The sequence below is a fragment of the Erinaceus europaeus genome, chromosome 14 (assembly GCF_950295315.1).
Source record: "Erinaceus europaeus chromosome 14, mEriEur2.1, whole genome shotgun sequence".
In the NCBI taxonomy this organism is placed as follows: domain Eukaryota; kingdom Metazoa; phylum Chordata; class Mammalia; order Eulipotyphla; family Erinaceidae; genus Erinaceus; species Erinaceus europaeus.
In genome coordinates, this window is record NC_080175.1 from 15,479,633 (window position 1) to 15,499,619 (window position 19,987).

The 19,987-nt window shown below is 39.1% G+C and overlaps 1 protein-coding gene and 1 pseudogene across 10 annotated transcripts in view; one reads left to right on the top strand and one right to left on the bottom strand.

Moving 5' to 3' along the window:
• The window catches only part of VTI1A (vesicle transport through interaction with t-SNAREs 1A), a 456,447-nt gene that overhangs the window by 371,395 nt on the left and 65,065 nt on the right, over positions 1-19,987 (bottom strand). The gene's annotated exons all lie outside the window — the stretch shown is intronic.
• On the top strand, positions 19,272-19,973 carry LOC132532633 (large ribosomal subunit protein eL36-like; annotated as a pseudogene).

A 19,987-nucleotide genomic window follows, 5' to 3' on the forward strand; every position in this document is an offset into this window, starting at 1 on the left:
ACATTCATAAAGAAAAATTGAAAATTTGAGAGAAATGACTTCCCCAAAGTTACTACAACTAATCTCTTCTCAAACCCTTCTGTATGAGACTATTTGAGGAAAATTTTAGGATTAACTTATTCAAAGTTGATTTTTATCTCAGAAATTATAAATGTTGATAAATTAAATCAAGAAAGATAGCATAATATAATTTTCACAACTCAAAAATAACATAATCTGTACATCAGTAACTAATATAGTTTAATTCCCATGCCTATTATTGTTGTTTTTGATGGGTTATGTTGTTTTCGCTGGGCTAGGTTGTTTTCGCCGGGCTGGCTTCACGGGCAGGTAACAGACGACCAGGGACTCATAGTTGAGCTGTAGGCAGTATCTCTTTATTCATGCAGGACGCAGCACAATCTAAGACGAGCTAAGCTAAACTTAAGGTACAGTACAGTAAAACTCACAATGCTGTCTTTATATATACTTGCCAAGTAAGGTGGAAACAGGATGTGACATAGAGAGGGTGGAGAGAAAAGTGACTGGTGAAAATCAAAGTGTGACAAGGAGGGGGCAGATTAGGCGAGAATCCTATCACTGAACCACAAATGCCCTGGAGGGAGGGTGGAACTTGTTAACAGTGGTTATGTAAATAGAATGAAGTGGTTATGTAAATAGAATAGTGTTAAGCAGGGGGGATTTAAACCAAATGAAACAGAAGGGGTCTCATGCATACCAACATATTATTATTGTTTGAGCTGAGTCTTGCTTCCTTTTATATAGAGAGCTAGAGACAGAGAAAGAGACAGAGAGACAAGACAGAGATAGAGACAGATGGCTTCACTTTGGATCTTATGTAAATACTCTTTCACCAACATCCAACCTTCAACTGATGAAAAGAAACATGCAGACTCAACCCTGTGAATTCAAAAGATAAGTAGAAAATTCTGTCAAAAACTTCAGCCAAACCCATAAAATTTTGCTAAACAGCAAAATTAATTATCCTTCTGAAAATATCTGCATTTTAAAAATGAATTTTGGGGTGCCAGACATTACCATATGCTAGAACTGAGCAATGCTCTGGCACCTGCCTCCCTCCCTCCCTTTCTCTCTCTCTCTCTCTTTTTCTCTCACCACATAAATATATAAATAAACTTTTAAATGAATTTTCATCAATTAAAATTATTATAAACAATTAAAATCTGGTGCCAGGCAGTGGTACACTTGGTTAAGCACACACTACAGTGCGCAAGGACCCAGGTTCAAGGCCCTGGTCCCCACCTGCAGGGAGAAAGCTTCCTGAGTGCTGAAGAAGAGCAGCAGGTGTCTCTCCCCCTCTCAAATTCCCAGTTTCTATCCAATAATAAATAAATACAAATTTAAAATAAACTAATTAAAAACTTAAAAAATTCTATTTTTTATGTTAAACCTATTAACATTTCAAATTGTAACAACAGGTGTTTGTGTCAAGATTGAGGTTTTTATTAAAGGACAATCTGCAAAGAAGTCATATAGTGAAGATACACGGCCTGAAAAGGAACTCACAAATGACAGTTTAAAATAAATGAAACTAATGCCCCAGATTGCCTCCACATTCTGGTAAATATTCATTACCTGAGTGTTAGGGAAAGATGACCAGAGGGCTCTGAACTCCAATTATATCAGAACCAGAAAACAGAAAGGGGGCACTTGGAATTAGTAGGTGTGACTTGGAAAAACAGAGAAGGCAGGACCACAAAAAAGGGATATATATTACAGAATATTTCTTTAATATACTACAGAAATAAAAGTCAACCTATATACTGTGGTCTTGGAAGAATTATTGAAGTTTCCAATAGAGGGAATGGGGACACACCTCTGGTGGAGGGAACGGTGTGGAATTAAGCTACTGTTATCTTAGAATTTTTTAAATCAATATTAAATCACTAATAAAAGATATTCATTATGGGTCTGGTTAAGTGCACATATCAACAAGCACTAGGATCTGATTTGAGCCCCACTCACTACCTTCAGAGGGTATGCTTCACAAATGCAGGTGTCTATGTTTCTTTCTATCCCTCAATCTCCCCACCCCTCTCAAATTCTCTTTCCTATCTAATAAAAAAATTTTTAAAGAAAAAATTGGCTATTGGCAGTGGTGGATTCATAGTGCTGGCAGTGAGCCCCAGCAATAACACTGGGGACAAAAAAAATAATAATTAAAGAATAATTTTTTAAAAATTCAGTACCTGAGAAAAAATATTTTTCTTTGAAGTTATAAACTTCTATTACTTTAATAAAATGAATAAAAGAATGAAACAACTTATTTTCAATGGTTCGGAAAACAAACACACAAAAAAGATTAATAACAAAAGCATGTACAAATGAAAAGTTAAATGGAATGAAATGTGAAAAGATAAATCTAACTAAAGAGCATATATTGTTCATACTGTTCTTCAAAATTTTGTGAAAGTTTTAAATTATTACTACATGAAAAAAGTTCTAATATTTTAAAACAGGCAAAGATTATTGGGGAGAATTACTGGTAATTTTCCACAATGTGGTAATATCAGAGACTAAAAATCAAGGTAAGTTCTTGATAGGGTTAGTAGCAATATCAAACAAAAATATGAGACCATTACTTATTTCAAATTAAATTTATTCTACTAATTTTTATATCAGATGTGATGGTGTAATCTATATTTTCAATTGAAAAATATGGGATCATATTACATTAGCAACATGATTTTCTTTTGTGGTTCAGCAATTACTACAGACTCGAATCATTCATGATCTGATAAGCCTAAAGTTACCAGTTTACAATAACAGAATATTACTTACCATTGAAAATTGCTTGACATAAAAACGTAATTCTTTTCGCCCTTTATTTCATTCTGAATTAAATACACACTCTCAGTTAATAAGGCATGGGCCAATTAAACTTCAGCTTGTTTTGGCAACCATAGTATAGCTAATCTGTCTAATTTTGACTATGATAGCCCTGGACAGGAACTCAACATAATTCTATTCTTTGAAAAGAACACAGCCAATTTTGGTGCTCTATAAATATGCAGTAATAATGGAACTTTAGGGCTAGAAGAGACCTTGAGAGGTCCTCTAAGGTTCCTATCTCCCTAACATCGTCTTTTACAATGAATCTTACATGGGCTACAGGAATTATGTCCTTTAACTTTTATAAATGTTTACCAACAGTAACATGTACTGTAAGAAATTCTTTCCTTAATTCTTAGTTTTGTTCTTAATTCTCTCCTTGATTCTTTTCTTAATTCTTTCCCAACCTAATCAATGCAATGCGTACCACCTCAGCATGTCTCACTTTAGACTGTGTCTCGAGATCTCAAGCGTGGAACGTCAACCTTTCAGGCTCATTACTCAGGTGAGACATTTCCTTTATCACAGGAATCGCTAATTCCATTTCAGGTGGTCCACTTCCTAACAAAGCCCCAAAACCTAGATATAGAACATATCCCATGAGATAAAGCATTTGTACACGTTTCCATAAATTAGGGCAAAATATATACCTGAAAGCAAAAGTACACAATAGTCTGCAGTGAGTCAATAAATGAAGCAAACATGTAGAAAGACCTAAAAAGACACTATAAAGTTCCTAATGAAATAGTCTCTACTTAGACCTAGATACCCTCCTCACCTACTTCCTACTACACTTCCCTCAGTCACACCAGAGCTAACCATATCAAAGTAAGGACTGCAAAAGCTGACTAAGGGCAAGAGACTGGCATACTTTAATGATGACTCTTTAGTCACTCACTATCAGGTCACCCCATCAGCTGGGGTCCTAGTCAGGGAGTCCTGGGATTCCCACACAGACAGGATGAGCCTAGACCTCGATTGTCACTGGTCATCTCCATCAGGAACAACACAATGGACCGTTTTGTGGGCCCCCTCCCTCAATGTGGATCAACAACGGTAGAGAATGTTCCATCCTCTGAAGGGAGGCTGGATAACATACTCTATCTACCACCTGAGGAAGACGGGTTCTGAAATTGGGGCAGCATGGAACTTCCTACTCATGACCACAGAATGTGAGCTCAGATCTACAGGGATGCAGAAGTCACATAGGCTGCTAAGCTGAATATGGGACCCAGATCACATCAAATCAATGGGGCTTACAGTCAACAATATTTATACACCTTTCCCATATTTGGAAGCTACTCTCTTCCCTGATCCAGCTTTCTAGCCCTTTTACTAGCCATGACATCATCTCCTCAGACAATAACGTGGAAGTCTACCTGCATATCAGATGTCAGGCTCAGGAAAAAACTGGTAAAGTCATGGGCCCTTTGGAGACCTATCAGCTATTTCCAAAACAAAGACCGCAAATATTCATCTGCAATATTCCAGCCTTTAGGTTCGTGATTAGTCAACAATGTGTTTGGCTTTGTATCTCAATTCTTTTTTTAGTCACCAGATTCCAGATGCTAACATGATGCCAAAAGGACTTTCCTGGGCAGATGATCCCACCAATGTGTCCTGGAGCTCTGCTTCCCCAGAGTCCTGCCTCACTAGGCAAAGAGAGAGACAGGCTGGGAGTATGGATTGATCTGTCAACGCCCATATTCAGCGGGGAAATAATTATAGAAGCCAGGCCTTCCACCTTCTGCACCCCATAATGACCCTGGGTCCATACTCCCAGAGGGATAAAGAACAGGAAGGCTATCGGGAGGGGATGGGACACGGAGTTCTGGTGATGGGAATTATGTGGAGTTGTACCCTTCTTATCCTATGTTTTTTGTCAGTATTTCTTTTTTATAAATAAAAATTTTAAAAAATAAACTTATACCTGTGGTACTATCATTATACATACAGTCAAGACCAATAACAGATGCTGACTATACATTGCTTTAATAACATTTAACAGACTTGAAAACACCTATCATCTCTACAACTTTCCATCCAGACAAAATGATCCCAGGACTTTTCTGGCTAATTTTCCTCCCCTTTAGTCATCTGAGGGTCCACCCCACAATTATGAATCACATTGTACCTAATCTTACTCATGATATCTAATACCAAAGCAGTCATTACTTTTTTATTCTTCCTTATTTTTGTTATGATTAGATTTAATATTATTTGATTTAAGATTAGTTTCTATTAATCTTTAATTTTTTTCATTTCTTTTGAAGAAAAGTCACTGATTTGTCTACCTGAGGTTTGGCTCCATCTTTGTCTTCTGTTAGTTGTGAATAATAAATTTTTTTTCTCTTCTTTTTCATTTTAATTTTTTTATTATCTTCTTTTCCCTTTATTTGGGGGATTAATGGTTTATATTCAACAATAAATACAATAGTCTGTACATGCATAACATCTCTCAGTTTTCCACATAGCAATACAACCCCCACTAGGTCCTCTGTCATCCTTTTCCAGGACCTGTATTCTCCTCTCCACCCACCCTAGAGTCTTTGACTTTGGTGCAATACACCAACTCCAGTCCAGGTTCTGCTTAGTGTTTTCTCTTCTGGTCTTGTTTTTCAACTTCTGCCTGTGAGTGAGATCATCCTATATTCACCCTTCTGTTTCTGACTTATTTCACTTAACATGATTTCTTTAAGCTACATCCAAGATGGGCTGAAAACAGTGAAATCAACATTTTTAATAGCTGAGTAGTATTCCATTGTGTACACAGACCACAACTTGCCCAGCCACTCATCTGTTGGGACACCTGGGTTGCTTCCAGGTTTTGACTATTACAAATTGTGCTGCTATGAACATAGGTATACACAAATCTTTTTGGATAGGTATGTTGGGTTTTGTAAGATATATCCCCAAGAGATGAACTGCAGGGTCATAGGGTAGGTCTATTTATAGCCTTCTGAGAGTTCTCCAGACTGCTCTCCACAGGGAATAATAATTTTTTTTGAACCTTATGTACTTCAAGTTATCAAGATAAAGTTAATAAAACAGTTAATAAAACAGCTAGGGCCAGGGAATTAGCTGGATCCAGGTTGGAGCCCCTGGCTCGTGTGTGTGTGTGTGTGTGTGTGTGTGTGTGTGTGTGTGTGTGTGTGAAGTTCACAAGTGGAGAGGCAGGTATGCAGGTGTCTATCTTTCTCTCTCCCTTTCTACCTTCCTCTGATCTCTCACTTCTCTCTGTCCTATTCAATGAAATAGAAAAACTGGCTTCCAGGTTCAGTGGATTCATAGTGTTGGCAGGAGCCCCCCTCCACCAGCAATAACCCTGGAGGCAAAGAAAAAAACAAACAAAAAACTAAACAAACAAAAAAAGAAACAGGTAATGCTTAGCACATGAGAGGAATTAAAAAATAACTTCTCAGGTGATGCCAATAATAAATATTAATTCCAGTAATGTTGTTCCTCTAGCATAGCATATGCAACTCTGTATTCATTCTCCAGATTCGGCTTGAAGACGGTCTTGAACTTCTAGTCCAAAAGCAGTCACCTTGCCACCAAAACAGTGTACCGTCACTTTGTTACTCAAACAATTGCCTTTATTTATGTTTAATTTTTTTTAATTTTTTTATTTTTTATTTAAGAAAGGATTAGTGAACAAAAGCATAAGGTAGGAGGGGTACAACTCCACATATGTTTAATTTTTTAACCTTTATTATCTTTATTTACTGGATAGAGAAAGACAGAAATTGAGAGGGAAGGGGGCAATAGTGAAAAAGACAGAGAAACACCTGCAGCCCTGCTTCACCACTCACAAAGCTGCATATAGGGACCAGGGGTTTGAACCTGAGTCCTTGCAAACTGTAACATGTGCATTTAACTAAGTGCACTGCCACCTGGCCCCAACACTTGACTTTAAAGCTCAGACTGTCATTTCATTTAAATTCCTCCTAACTCTTGAGAGGCAATTTTTCCTCTTTTGATTTTTTTTCTCTTTGGCTCTTTAACTTTAGGTGAACTTGACTTTTCAATAGTTTGAGTTTCAATGTTTTCTGATGATTCTGGTAACCATCCATCCTCTCTCTGTAAAAAAAAGAAGGTGTACATTATCCCAAACTCTGAAAAGAATTCAAACAGTAATATAAAATAGATGCTTCAAAGATGATGCTTTTGCGGAAAAAAAAAAAAAAAAAAAAAACTAGTATAGCCACAGGCCCTTTGGAATATAACTAAATGGAGGATTCCCCCCCCCCCCCAACTCTTCATCTGCACTTTTCCAGCCTTTAGGTTCATGATTAGTCAACAATGTGTTTGGATTTATATCTTAACTCTCTTTTCAGCCACCAGGTTCCAGATTCTACCATGATGCCAACCAGACTTCCCTGGACAGCCAACCCCACCATTGTGTCCTGAAGCTCCAATTCCCCAGAACCCTGCTCTACTAGGGAAAGAGAGAGGCAGGCTGGGAGTATGAATCAACCTGTCAACACCCATGTTCATCGGGGAAGCAATTACAGAAGTCAGGCCTTCCACCTTCTGCATCCCACAGTGACCTCGGGTCTATACTCCCAGAGGGTTAAAGAATAGGAAAGCTATCAAGGGAGGAGGAAATACGGAGTTCTGGCAGTGGGAATTGTGTGGAGTTGTATCTCTCCTATCCTATGGTTCTGTCAGTGTTTCCTTTTTATAAATAAAATAAAATAATAATAAAAAAGATGATGCTTTTCATTACCACCATATTATTCAACAAAATTAATTAACTATAGTTCAAATTCTCCTATTTACTACCTATGTGACTTCAGAGAGGGTTTCTAACCTTTCTGTATATCAGTCTCCAGAGCTGCATAAAGAAAATAAAAATACATAGCTTGTTACAGTTAAATGGAACTTGTTCTGCGAACACAGCTACATAAACTAACAGATTCCCTCAGTCATCATTTGCTCTTTTCCTTTCTCTCTGGAGTAGGTAGATATGTGTGTGAAGAAATATATATATATATATATATATATATATATATATATATATATACACACTCTGAATTCTCTCTTATTAACATGAGTTGCAATAGATAAAATTCATAGATCCCAAAGCAGGTGAGGCATCCCAAAGCAGATGATACTATGAAAAGCTACTTGGGGGAAGGTGACACAATGAATGAGAGATGATGAGAGTACTCAATGGGAACTGAACTCAAAAATATGCTTCCTATTGCTGAGGGACTCATTTGTAAGCTCAAAAGCCTTTCTGCTATTTGAAACAATGGCTGGGGAAACAGGTGTAAGCAGGCTGCTGGCAAAAACGCTCCCAGTGTGGTTTTGTCCAGAGAAGCAAAGAATATAGAGGGACAGAAAGAACATAGAACTTTTGTTTCCAATACAATGAAGAGAATCAGAAGAGACCCTTGTTATCACCTTAACAAACTGGAGAAATGACAAAAATCAGAGTTTTAAAAAACTACCAGAGTTTATGATACAAAGACACCTAAGTACATTCCAGAACATCCTCAACAAAACAGGAGATGACAAGGTGTGGCAAAGATGTGGAGAAAAGGGAACTCTAGTACACTGTGGGTGGGAATACAAACACGTGTACAACACCTATGGAAAACAGCATGGAGAACTCTTAAATAAATAAAGATCAAAATACCTTATGGTGCAGCAATACCATTCCTAGGTATATATCCAAAGAAGACGAGAACACTAATCCAGATAGATGGACATTTGCATTTCTAAGTTCACAGCTCCATAATTTGCAATAGCCAAGGAATTGAAGCAACCTAAATGCCCATCAACAGATGACTGGATAAAGAAGTTATGGAGGGGGGGGTCAGGTGGTTGGGCAGTGGGTTAAGCGCATGTGGCACAAAGCGCAAGGATGGCGTAAGAATCCCAGTTTGAGCCCCTGGATCCCCATCTGCAGGGGAGTCGCTTCACAGGCGGTGAAGCAGGTCTGCAGGTGTCTATGTTTCTCTCCCCCTCTCTGTCTTCCCCTCCTCTCTCCATTTCTCTCTGTCCTATCCAACAACGAACAACATCAACAATGGCAATAATAATAACCACAACGAGGCTACAACAACAAGGGCAACAAAAGGGGGAAAAAATGGCCTCCAGGAGCGGTGGATTCATGATGCAGGCATCGAGCCCAGCAATAACCCTGGAGGAAAAAAAAAAAAAAAAGAAGAAGTTATGGAGGGAATATGGGTAGTGCATACCTGGTTAAGCACACACATTACCATGTGCAAAGACTCAACCAGGTTTGAGCCCCTTACTCCCCACCTTCAGGGAAGAAGCTTCACGAGAGATAAAGCAGGTACTGTAGGTGTGTCTCTGCCTCTCTCCCCCTCCTCTCTCAATTTCTCTCTCTCCTAGCAAATGAAGAAAAAAAAAAAAGGAAAAACTGGCTTACTGGCTTTCAGGTGGAGTGTATTCATCATGTAGGCACAGAGCCTCAGTGATAACCCTGGTGGCAGGTAAGTAAAAGAAAAAATAGCTATGGAATCTATATTCAACGAAATACTACTGTGCAAATAAAAAATATAATACTGTATCCTTTGGGATGAAATGAATGGAACTGTAGGCTAGTATGATTTGTAAAGTTAAGGAGGTGAGAGCTGACTACTGAATGTTTTTACTCATTTGAAATATAGATAATTAAAACACATGAACTTGAAAAAAGCAATTATGAGTCATGACAGAGTGCTCAGCATATGTAAGATAGCTGAGAAAGGTATTTCCTTGCCATGTGTGAGACTTCTTCCAATCCTAAGGAAGCTGTCCCTCAAGGTATGATGCAAGTTATCAGAACTGAGAAAAGTCTTCGTCTAACACTTGAAGATCTTGGCTTTTATAAGCTTGGGCTGGGGTAAAAGAGCTAATCAGAGACATTCCAACTCCAAAAGGTAAAGTGGGAAAGGAGAGTAAAAGAGCTGAGAGAAAAATCCTTTGAGGGGCAGCCGGGTGGTGGCGCACCTGGTTAAGCACACATGTCACAATGTGCAAGGACCCAGGTTCATGTCCTCAGACCACACCTGCAGGGGGAAAGATTTACAAGTGGTGAAGCAGGGTTTCAGGTGTCTCTCTCCTTCTATATCACCCCTTTCTGTCTCAATTTCTGGCTGTCTCTATCCACTAAATAAAAATAATAATAATAAAAAAAGAAAAATCCTTTGAGGCTTAGTAGGTTTGCCCTGTCTTATCAGACTCCCTGTCTCACAAAGCACCCTGCATTCCTGATACTATGGCCTGCTCCCTTATTATCTACATAATAATTGTTTTGCCTGAAAGATCCCCACTCATTTCATTCCTTTGATCTATCTTCTTTCTACCCTCAAGACCCTCCCTACCTGCAGGGTATTATTATTTATCCTGCCAGTTAAAACCCTCACAGCAGTTGCTAAGGAAGTTACCTTTCTCAGCCCCCTTTTGCCTTTCTCCACCCCTTTCCAAACCATGTCAAGCCATTTCCCTTTCTGACTTGCCACTTCTGGGTCTGACCTTTAAAAGCCTGGGCTCCCTGATCAATAAAGAATCGAATTGCCTTGTAGCTCTGTTCATGAGTCATCTCCCTCACATAGCTGAGTGAGTAGCAGCCCAGGCTGGCTCCAGCTGAGTTCTCTCCAACCCAGAGAGTATGCGCCCAGGAAGAGGCACCCCTATGCTTGCCCCGGCAATTTCCGATTTGGGGTCAGGCAGGGGTAGATAGCATAATGGTTATGCAAAGAGACTCTAAAGTCCCAGGTTCAATTCCCTGAACCACCATAAGCCAGAGATGAGCAGTGCTCTGATAATTTAAAAAAAAAAAAAATTTGGAGTCTCCACTTTGGAAAAAGCTAATAGGTCTATTCTCAGTATATTCCAAGAGGCCCATGACCCTACTAATTTTTGCCTAAGCTTGACATCTAACATGCAGGTGACTGAAGTTATTGTCTGGGGAGATGGTGTCACAGTTGGAAAAAACGATGACATTTCATTTCTAACACAGAGGAGGGGAACAAGGAGAGCTGCCAAAATAAAAGTTAATACCCAATGTAAATATCATTCAAAAAAGATGGTGATATAGATACACAAACTCCAGTAGAGCAGTCCAATTTATATTAAAAATCTATTCTAATGGCACCAAATGAAAATGTGTGACTACACAAGAGAATGTAAAAACAAACCAAAAAAAAACAAACCTCAAATACAAATAAATAGTTGGGTAAACAGAAAAGAAAAACTTCTAAATGTCATGAGGTTCATAGCATATGTAGAAGTAAGATTTAAGGCAACAAGAGCACAAAAGGTGGAAGAAAGGTAAATGGATTTCTAGCATGATGTAAGTTTTTACACTCTCCATAAGGTAATAAGATATTGCTTGCAAACATGTAATAATTTAAAAGACAGAAAGTATACTCTCTTGTAGGAACCACTAAAATAATGCAGGAGGTGTATTTGAAAAACTAATTCAGGAAACAGTGAAGAATATTAAAACTACAAACCCTTCTCAATATTCAGTAGGGATACATCCTGATAAATCTATCATAAGTAGAAAATATCATGAGTCAAAAATGCATTTGATATACTTAGCCTATAATACATTATAGCTTAATCCACACTACTTTAAATATGTTCACACTTAGACTAGATTATAGTGGGGAAAAAATTCACTAACATAAAGCCTATTTTAAAATAAAGTATTCACCCACCTGCAGGGGAGTCACTTCACCAGTGGTGAAACAGGTCTGTAGGTGTCTGTCTTTCTCTCCCCCTCTGTCTTCCCCTCCTCTCTCCATTTCTCTCTGTCCTATCCAACAACGACAACACCAGTAACAACAATAATATCTACAATAATAAAACAACAAGGGCAACAAAAGGGAGTAAATAAATAAATAAATAAATAAATAAATATTTTTTTAAAAAAACTTTAAAAGGGGAGTCAGGCAGTAGTGCAGCGGGTTAAGCACATGTGGTACAAAGCGCAAGGACCGGCGTAAGGATCCAGGTTCAAGCCCCTGCTTTCCCACTTAGAAGAGGAGTCACTTCACAAGTGGTGAAGCAGGTCTGCAGGTGTCTATCTTTCTCTCTCCCCCACCCTGTCTTCCCCTCCTCTCTCTATTTCTCTCTGTCTTAACAACAACAACATCAATAACAACAATAACTACAACGATAAAAAAAGATTAAAAATAAATAAATAAATAAAGTATTCAATGTTTCAGACAAAATTCTGTAAGCATTTTATAGAAATGATAGAATGGGGTGGGGGTAGATAGCATAATGGTTATGCAAAGAGACTCTCTTGTGCCTGAAAAATCCAAAGTTCCTGGTTCAATTCCCAACACCACCATCAGCCAGAGCTGAGCAGTGGAAGCAATTACAGAAGCCAGACTTTCCACCTTCTGCACTTCATAATGACCCTGGGTCCATACTCTCAGAGGGATAAAGAATAGGAAAGCTATCAGGTGAGGGGATGGGATACAGAGTTCTGCTGGTGGAAATTGTGTGGAGTTGTACCCCTCTGGTGGGAATTGTGTGGAGTTGTACCCTGCTTATCCTATGTTTTTTTTGTCAATGCTTCCTTTTTATAAATAAAAATTTAAAAGAAAAGAAATGACAGAATGCAGAAAGCACAAAGCACAATATCTAGGAAATGCTGGCAACACAGTATACTGGAGAGTGTCAGACATTTACTCTGATAATAGCTTGGAAGACTGGGGGTTGTGACTTGTCATTGTTGAGCAGCGAAAAGTATATTATACCATAGACTGCTAGCCCAGAAAAGATCAAAATTCAAAGTACTACTTCTACTGAATGCATATTGATTTTACATAATTGTAAAGTAATAAAAAATCATAAAGTCAGGGACCATCTGCAAGTGAATGACATACAAGAAGAAAAGAAATAAGAATAAATGAAACCAGAAACAAAGTACAAACACACAATGGTATGTGCAAATATACCTTAGTAACGTTTTGCATACTTTGTTATTTGTTGTTACTGGGGCCTCACTACTCTAGAATAGCATTTTTCAGACAGAAAGAGACATGGGGGGGGAAGAGAGAGAGAGAAAGAGAGGTGGAGAAGGCACAACAGGAGCAATGCAGTGGGGCCAGGCTCAATTCTGGGTCACATATATGTATGGTAAAGCAGGTACACTATCCAAGTGAGCTATTTTGCTGGTTCTAAAGCACTTTTTCACAACAAGAGAGAAAAAAAGAGCTCACTATCATTATTTAACGTTACTGAAAATACTTAGAGGTTTAGTTCGGGAGGCGGAGCTACGAGCAGCAGATCGCTTTCTCTCCTCTCCTCTCCTCTCCTGGATCAACCAGGAATACCAAAGGAGAACACCCGGACCGAAACAAGACAGGACTAGAATGACCACAGAAACCCAGTAAATCACCCGTGAGTACAAACACGCGTGGCTGGTGACAGAGAGGAGAGAGGGGCCTAAGGAGAGATTAAGTGACTGCTAACAGTTCGACAGTTTGTCAGTGGAGACACCACCTCCAGTCTGCTCCACCAACAAGGGGACAGCTGAAGGGAGGAAAGGACTCCCCAGAGACTCACCAAGTACAACTCTGAGTCTCCATTGCTACTACCCTCAGAATCTGGAGCAGCAACAGGGAGGGACACCAGGGCACAGAGATCTAACCGGGAAACTCAGGAGAAGACCTATACCTCGGTGGCATAGCTGAAGGGCTGTGAAAGTCTCTTTGCATAACCACTGGATTATCTCTGCCACACCCTGCTTTATCTCTTGGTCAGGAGTCAGTGATTAAGCCAAGAAGCCTATTGATAGTTTAAAAGCCCTCAGGCTACCATAGCCTACAGGGGAAAAAAAAAAAAGGCTTTTACACCACTGAACTCCAACTCAGGGATTGAAAAAACTGTTAACTTATATAAAATGGTTAAAACAACAAGAAAAAATATTGGAGACTCGAACCAGGACAAGAGTCCAGCTAAAAGTCCTCCAGAGGGCGAAGCACAAAACAACGAGTTCAACATCCAAACATTAGCTAAGGAAATAATAACAGGAGTGAGTAAAGAATTTGAAAAAATTGTAATCAGAACTGCAGGAACAACAAATGAGAATATGGAAGAAAATTCTAATAATCTCATGGTTATTAGAGAGCTGAAAGCTGAAATTGCTGAGCTAAGAAGGCAACTAGCTGAACAAGCTAAAACAGTATCAGAGCAGGGCAACAAAATAGATGAACTCCAGAAAGCAGTAGAGGGCAGAGAGAATAGAATCAATGAGGCTGAAGACAGAATTAGCAAGATTGAGGATGAATTAGAGACAACTAAAAAAGAAGTAGGAGATCTCAAAAAGAGATTAAGAGATGCTGAAAACAACAACAGAGTCCTATGGGATGACTTGAAAAGAAACAATATACGCATTATTGGCTTACCAGAGGAAGAAAGAGAAGGGGAGGAAGAAAGCGTTCTCCAGGCCATAATAGCTGAAAATTTCTCTAGTCTAGACAACACCAAAGACATAAAGATTCAAGAAGCCCAGAGGGTCCCAAACAGAATTAACCCAGACCTAAAGACACCAAGACATGTCATACTTAGATTGGAAAGGAATAAGGATAAAGAAAGGATCCTCAAGGCTGCAAGAGAAAAACAAAGAGTCACCTACAAAGGAAAACCCATAAGATTAGCAGCAGACTTCTCCATACAAACACTACAGGCCAGAAGAGAATGGCAAGATATCTATCGAGTGCTCAATGAGAAAGGCTTTCAGCCAAGAATACTATATCCTGCTAGATTGTCATTCAGACTAGATGGAAGCATCAAAACCTTCTCAGACAAGCAACAGTTAAAGGAAGCAACCATCACCAAGCCTGCCTTGAAAGAAGTTCTGAAAGGTTTCCTATAAACAACCAGACCACCACAAATAGAACATATATCAAAACACTCTAAAACTCTACAAGAATGGCGTTAAAATATCTTCAATCTTTGATATCAATAAATGTGAATGGCCTGAATTCACCTATTAAAAGACACAGAGTAGGAAGATGGATCAGAAAACACAACCCAACAATATGGTGTCTACAGGAAACTCACCTAACTCAACAAGACAAACACAGACTTAAAGTGAAAGGATGGAAAACTATCATTCAAGCCAATGGCCCACAAAAAAGGGCAGGAACAGCTATTCTCAGATCTGACATGATAGACTTTAAAATAGATAAGATTAAAAAAGATAGGAATGGACACTACTTAATGCTCAGAGGATCAGTCAATCAAGAGGACTTAACAATTATTAACATCTATGCACCCAATGAGAAGCCATCTAAATACATCAAACTTCTACTGAAAGAGCTACAGCAATATATTAACAGTAACACAATCATAGTAGGGGACTTCAACACCCCACTCTCTCAACTTGACAGATCATCCAGGAAGAAAATCAGTAAAGACATAAGGGAGCTAAATGAAGAGATAGATAAACTAGAACTATTGGACATTTTCAGAGTCATTCATCCCAAGAAACTGGAATACACATTTTACTCAAATCCACATGGATCATTCTCAAGGATAGACCATATGTTAGGCCACAAAGACAGCATCAGCCTATTCAAGAGCACTGAAATCATCCCAAGCATCTTCTCAGACCACAGTGGAATTAAACTAACACTTAACAATCAACAAAAGATTAGTAACAGTACCAAAATGTGGAAGCTCAACAGTACACTTCTTAACAACTTCTGGGTCAAAGAGGAAATCAAGGAAGAAATCAAAATGTTTCGAGAGTTCAATGAAAATGAAGACACAAGCTATCAAAATATTTGGGACACAGCTAAGGCAGTACTGAGAGGGAAGTTCATAGCTATACAAGCACACATTAGGAAACAAGAAAAGGCACAAATAAACAGCCTGATTGCACATCTTAAAGACCTAGAAGAAGAACAACAAAGGAACCCTAAAGCAACCAGAAGGACAGAAATTACTAAAGTTAGGGCAGAAATAAATAACATTGAGAATAGGAAAACCATACAAAAGATCAATGAAAGTAAATGTTGGTTCTTCGAAAGAGTAAACAAAATCGACAAACCTTTAGCCAGACTTACAAAACAAAAAAGGGAGAAGACCCAAATAAATCGGATAGTAAAGGAAAGAGGAGATATCACAACAGACACTGCAGAAATTCAACATATCATGCGAGGCTTCTATGAACAACTATATGCCACCAAGTTAGAGAACCTGGAAGAAATGAATGATTTCCTAGATACCTACCAACTTCCAAAACTAAGTAAAGAGGAAGTAGATAACATGAACAGGCCCATCACAGCTAATGAAATTGAAACAGTTATCAAAAATCTTCCCAAAAATAAAAGTCCTGGACCAGATGGTTTTACAAATGAATTCTACAAAACTTTCAAAGAAGAACTAATACCTCTACTTTTAAAAGTCTTCCAGAAGATTGAAGACACTGGAATACTCCCTGCCAGCTTCTATGAAGCCAACATCACCCTGATACCAAAAGCAGACAGGGACACAACCAAAAAAGAAAACTACAGACCAATATCTCTGATGAACATAGATGCGAAAATATTGAACAAAATTCTAGCCAACCGGATACAGCAGTATATCAAAAAGATTGTTCATCATGACCAAGTGGGGTTTATCCCAGGCATGCAAGGTTGGTTTAATATACGTAAATCAATCAATGTGATCCACCACATCAACAAAAGCAAGACCAAAAACCACATGGTCATATCAATAGATGCAGAGAAAGCCTTTGACAAAATCCAACATCCCTTTATGATCAAAACACTACAAAAAATAGGAATAGATGGAAAATTCCTGAAGATAGTGGAGTCTATATATAGCAAACCTACAGCCAACATCATACTCAATGGTGAAAAACTGGAAGCATTTCCCCTCAGATCAGGTACTAGACAGGGCTGCCCACTATCACCATTACTATTCAACATAGTGTTGGAAGTTCTTGCCATAGCAATCAGGCAGGAGCAAGGAATTCAAGGGATACAGATTGGAAGAGAAGAAGTCAAACTCTCCTTATTTGCAGATGACATGATAGTATACATGGAAAAACCTAAGGAATCTAGCAAGAAGCTTTTGGAAATCATCAGGCAATACAGTAATGTATCAGGCTATAAAATTAACATTCAAAAGTCAGTGGCATTCCTCTATGCAAACACTAAGTTAGAAGAAATTGAAATCCAGAAATCAGTTCCTTTTTCTATAGCAACAAAAACAATAAAATATCTATGAATAAACCTAACCAAAGAAGTGAAAGATTTGTATACTGAAAATTATGAGTCACTACTCAAAGAAATTGAAAAAGACACAAAGAAGTGGAAAGATATTCCATGCTCATGGGTTGGAAGAATTAACATCATCAAAATGAATATATTACCCAGAGCCATCTACAAATTTAATGCTATCCCCATCAAGATCCCAAGCACATTTTTTAGGAGAATAGAACAAATGCTACAAATGTTTATCTGGAACCAGAAAAGACCTAGAATTGCCAAAACAATCTTGAGAAAAAAGAACAGAACCGGAGGCATCACACTGCCAGATCTCAAACTATATTATAGGGCCATTGTCATCAAAACTGCTTGGTACTGGAACATGAACAGACACACTGACCAGTGGAATAGAATTGAGAGCCCAGAAATGAGGCCCCACACCTATGGACATCTAATCTTTGACAAAGGGGCCCAGACTATTCAATGGGGAAAGCAGAGTCTCTTCAACAAATGGTGTTGGAAACAATGGGTTGAAACATGCAGAAGAATGAAGCTGAATCACTGTATTTCACCAAATACAAAAGTAAATTCCAAGTGGATCAAGGACTTGGATGTTAGACCAGAAACTATCAGATACTTAGAGGAAAATATTGGAAGAACTTTTTTTCCGCATAAATTTTAAAGACATTTTCAATGAAACGAATCCAATTACAAGGAAGACTAAGGCAAGTATAAACCTATGGGACTACATCAAATTAAAAAGCTTCTTCACAGCAAAAGAAACCACTACCCAAATCAAGAGACCCCTCACAGAATGGGAGAAGATCTTTACATGCCATACATCAGATAAGAGTTTAATAACCAACATATATAAAGAGCTTACCAGACTCAACAACAAGACAACAAATAACCCCATCCAAAAATGGGGGGAGGAATTGGACAGAATATTCACCACAGAAGAGATCCAAAAGGCCGAGAAACACATGAAAAAATGCTCCAAGTCTCTGATTGTCAGAGAAATGCAAATCAAGACAACAATGAGATATCACTTCACTCCTGTGAGAATGTCACACATCAGAGAAGGTAACAGCAGCAAATGCTGGAGAGGGTGTGGGGTCAAAGGAACCCTCCTGCACTGCTGGTGGGAATGTCAATTGGTCCAACCTCTGTGGAGAACAGTCTGGAGAACTCTCAGAAGGATAGAAATGGACCTACCCTATGACCCTGCAATTCCCCTCCTGGGGATATATCCTAAGGAATCCAACACATCCATCCAAAAAGATCTGTGTACACATATGTTCTTGGCAGCACAATTTGTAATAGCCAAAACCTGGAAACAACCCAGGTGTCCAACAACAGATGAGTGGCTGAGCAAGTTGTGGTATATATACACAATGGAATACTACTCAGCTGTAAAAAATGGTGACTTCACCGTTTTCAGCCGATCTTGGATGGACCTTGAAAAAATCATGTTGAGTGAAATAAGTCAGAAACAGAAGGATGAATATGGGATGATCTCACTCTCAGGCCGAAGTTGAAAAACAAGATTAGAAAAGAAAACACAAGTCGAACCTGAAATGGAATTGGAATATTACACCAAAGTAAAAGACTCTGGGGTGGGTGGGTGGGTGGGGAGAATACAGGTCCATGAAAAATGATGAATGAAATAGTGGGGGTTGTATTGCTAAATGGGAATCTGGGGAATGTTATGCATGTAAAAAAAAAAAAAAGAAGAAGTAGAAACGCAAAGCAGAAATTGACTGAGTTTGGAGTATGGCACCAAAGTAAGAAAGCAGAAGTATACTAGAGTTTGCAGTGAGTACCTCCCTAATACTTCCTCTCCACTTTTCCAAGCTTTGGGTCCATGATTGCTCAACAATTTGTTTGGCTTTGTATGTTAACTCTCTTTTCAGTCACCAGGTTCCAGGTGTCATCAGGATGCCGGCCAGACTTCCCTAGATTGAAGACACCACCAATGTGTCCTGGAGCTCAGCTTCCCCAGAGACCCATCCTACTAGGGAAAGAGAGAGGCAGCCTGGGAGTATGGACCGACCAGTCAACGCCCATGTTCAGCGAGGAAGCAATTACAGAAGCCAGACCTTCTACCTTCTGCAACCCTCAATGACCCTGGGTCCATGCTCCCAGAGAGATAGAGAATGGGAAAGCTATCAGGGGAGGGGGTGGGTTATGGAGATTGGGTGGCGGGAATTCTGTGGAGTTGTACCCCTCCTACCCTATGGTTTTGTTAATTAATCCTTTCTTTAATAAAAAAAAAAAAATTAAAAAAAAAGAAAATACTTAGAAGCATCATTAGACTCGTTAAACAGGTTAGAAATATAAAGTTGGCAGGGAAGACAGAAATTAATCACTATTTATAGATGATAACATTTTATAAGTTAAATATTCAAAGACGCCCGCCCCGGCAGTCTGAGGAGAGCAGCAGCCATGGCTGTGCGCTACCGGATAGCCACTGGCCTCAACAAGGGCCACAAGGTGACCAAGAAGTTGAGCCAGCCAATGCACAGCCGCCACCGCAGGCTCCTCACCAAGCACACCAAGTTCATGTGGGACATATCTGCGAGGTGTGCGGCTTCGTCCCCTACGAGCGCCGGGCCATGGAGTTGCTCAAGGTCTCCAAGGACAAGCGGGCGCTCAAGTTCATCAAGAAGCAGGTGGGGGCAGAAAAAAAAAAAAAAAAGAAGAACCAGGTGGGGACCCACATCCATGCCAAGTGGAACCAGGAATAACTGAGCAACATGCCGTCAGCCATGCGGAAGGTGGGGACCAAAAAGGACTGAGCCGCCCCCCCCCCCCATAAACGCGCTCCCTGAGTCTCTGTAAAAAAAAAAAAAAATTCTAATACAAGTTAAACTGCAAATAATATATTAATTTAAAGTAAAATGCTGCAAAACTAAAATTCGGAAAACAGGCCAGGG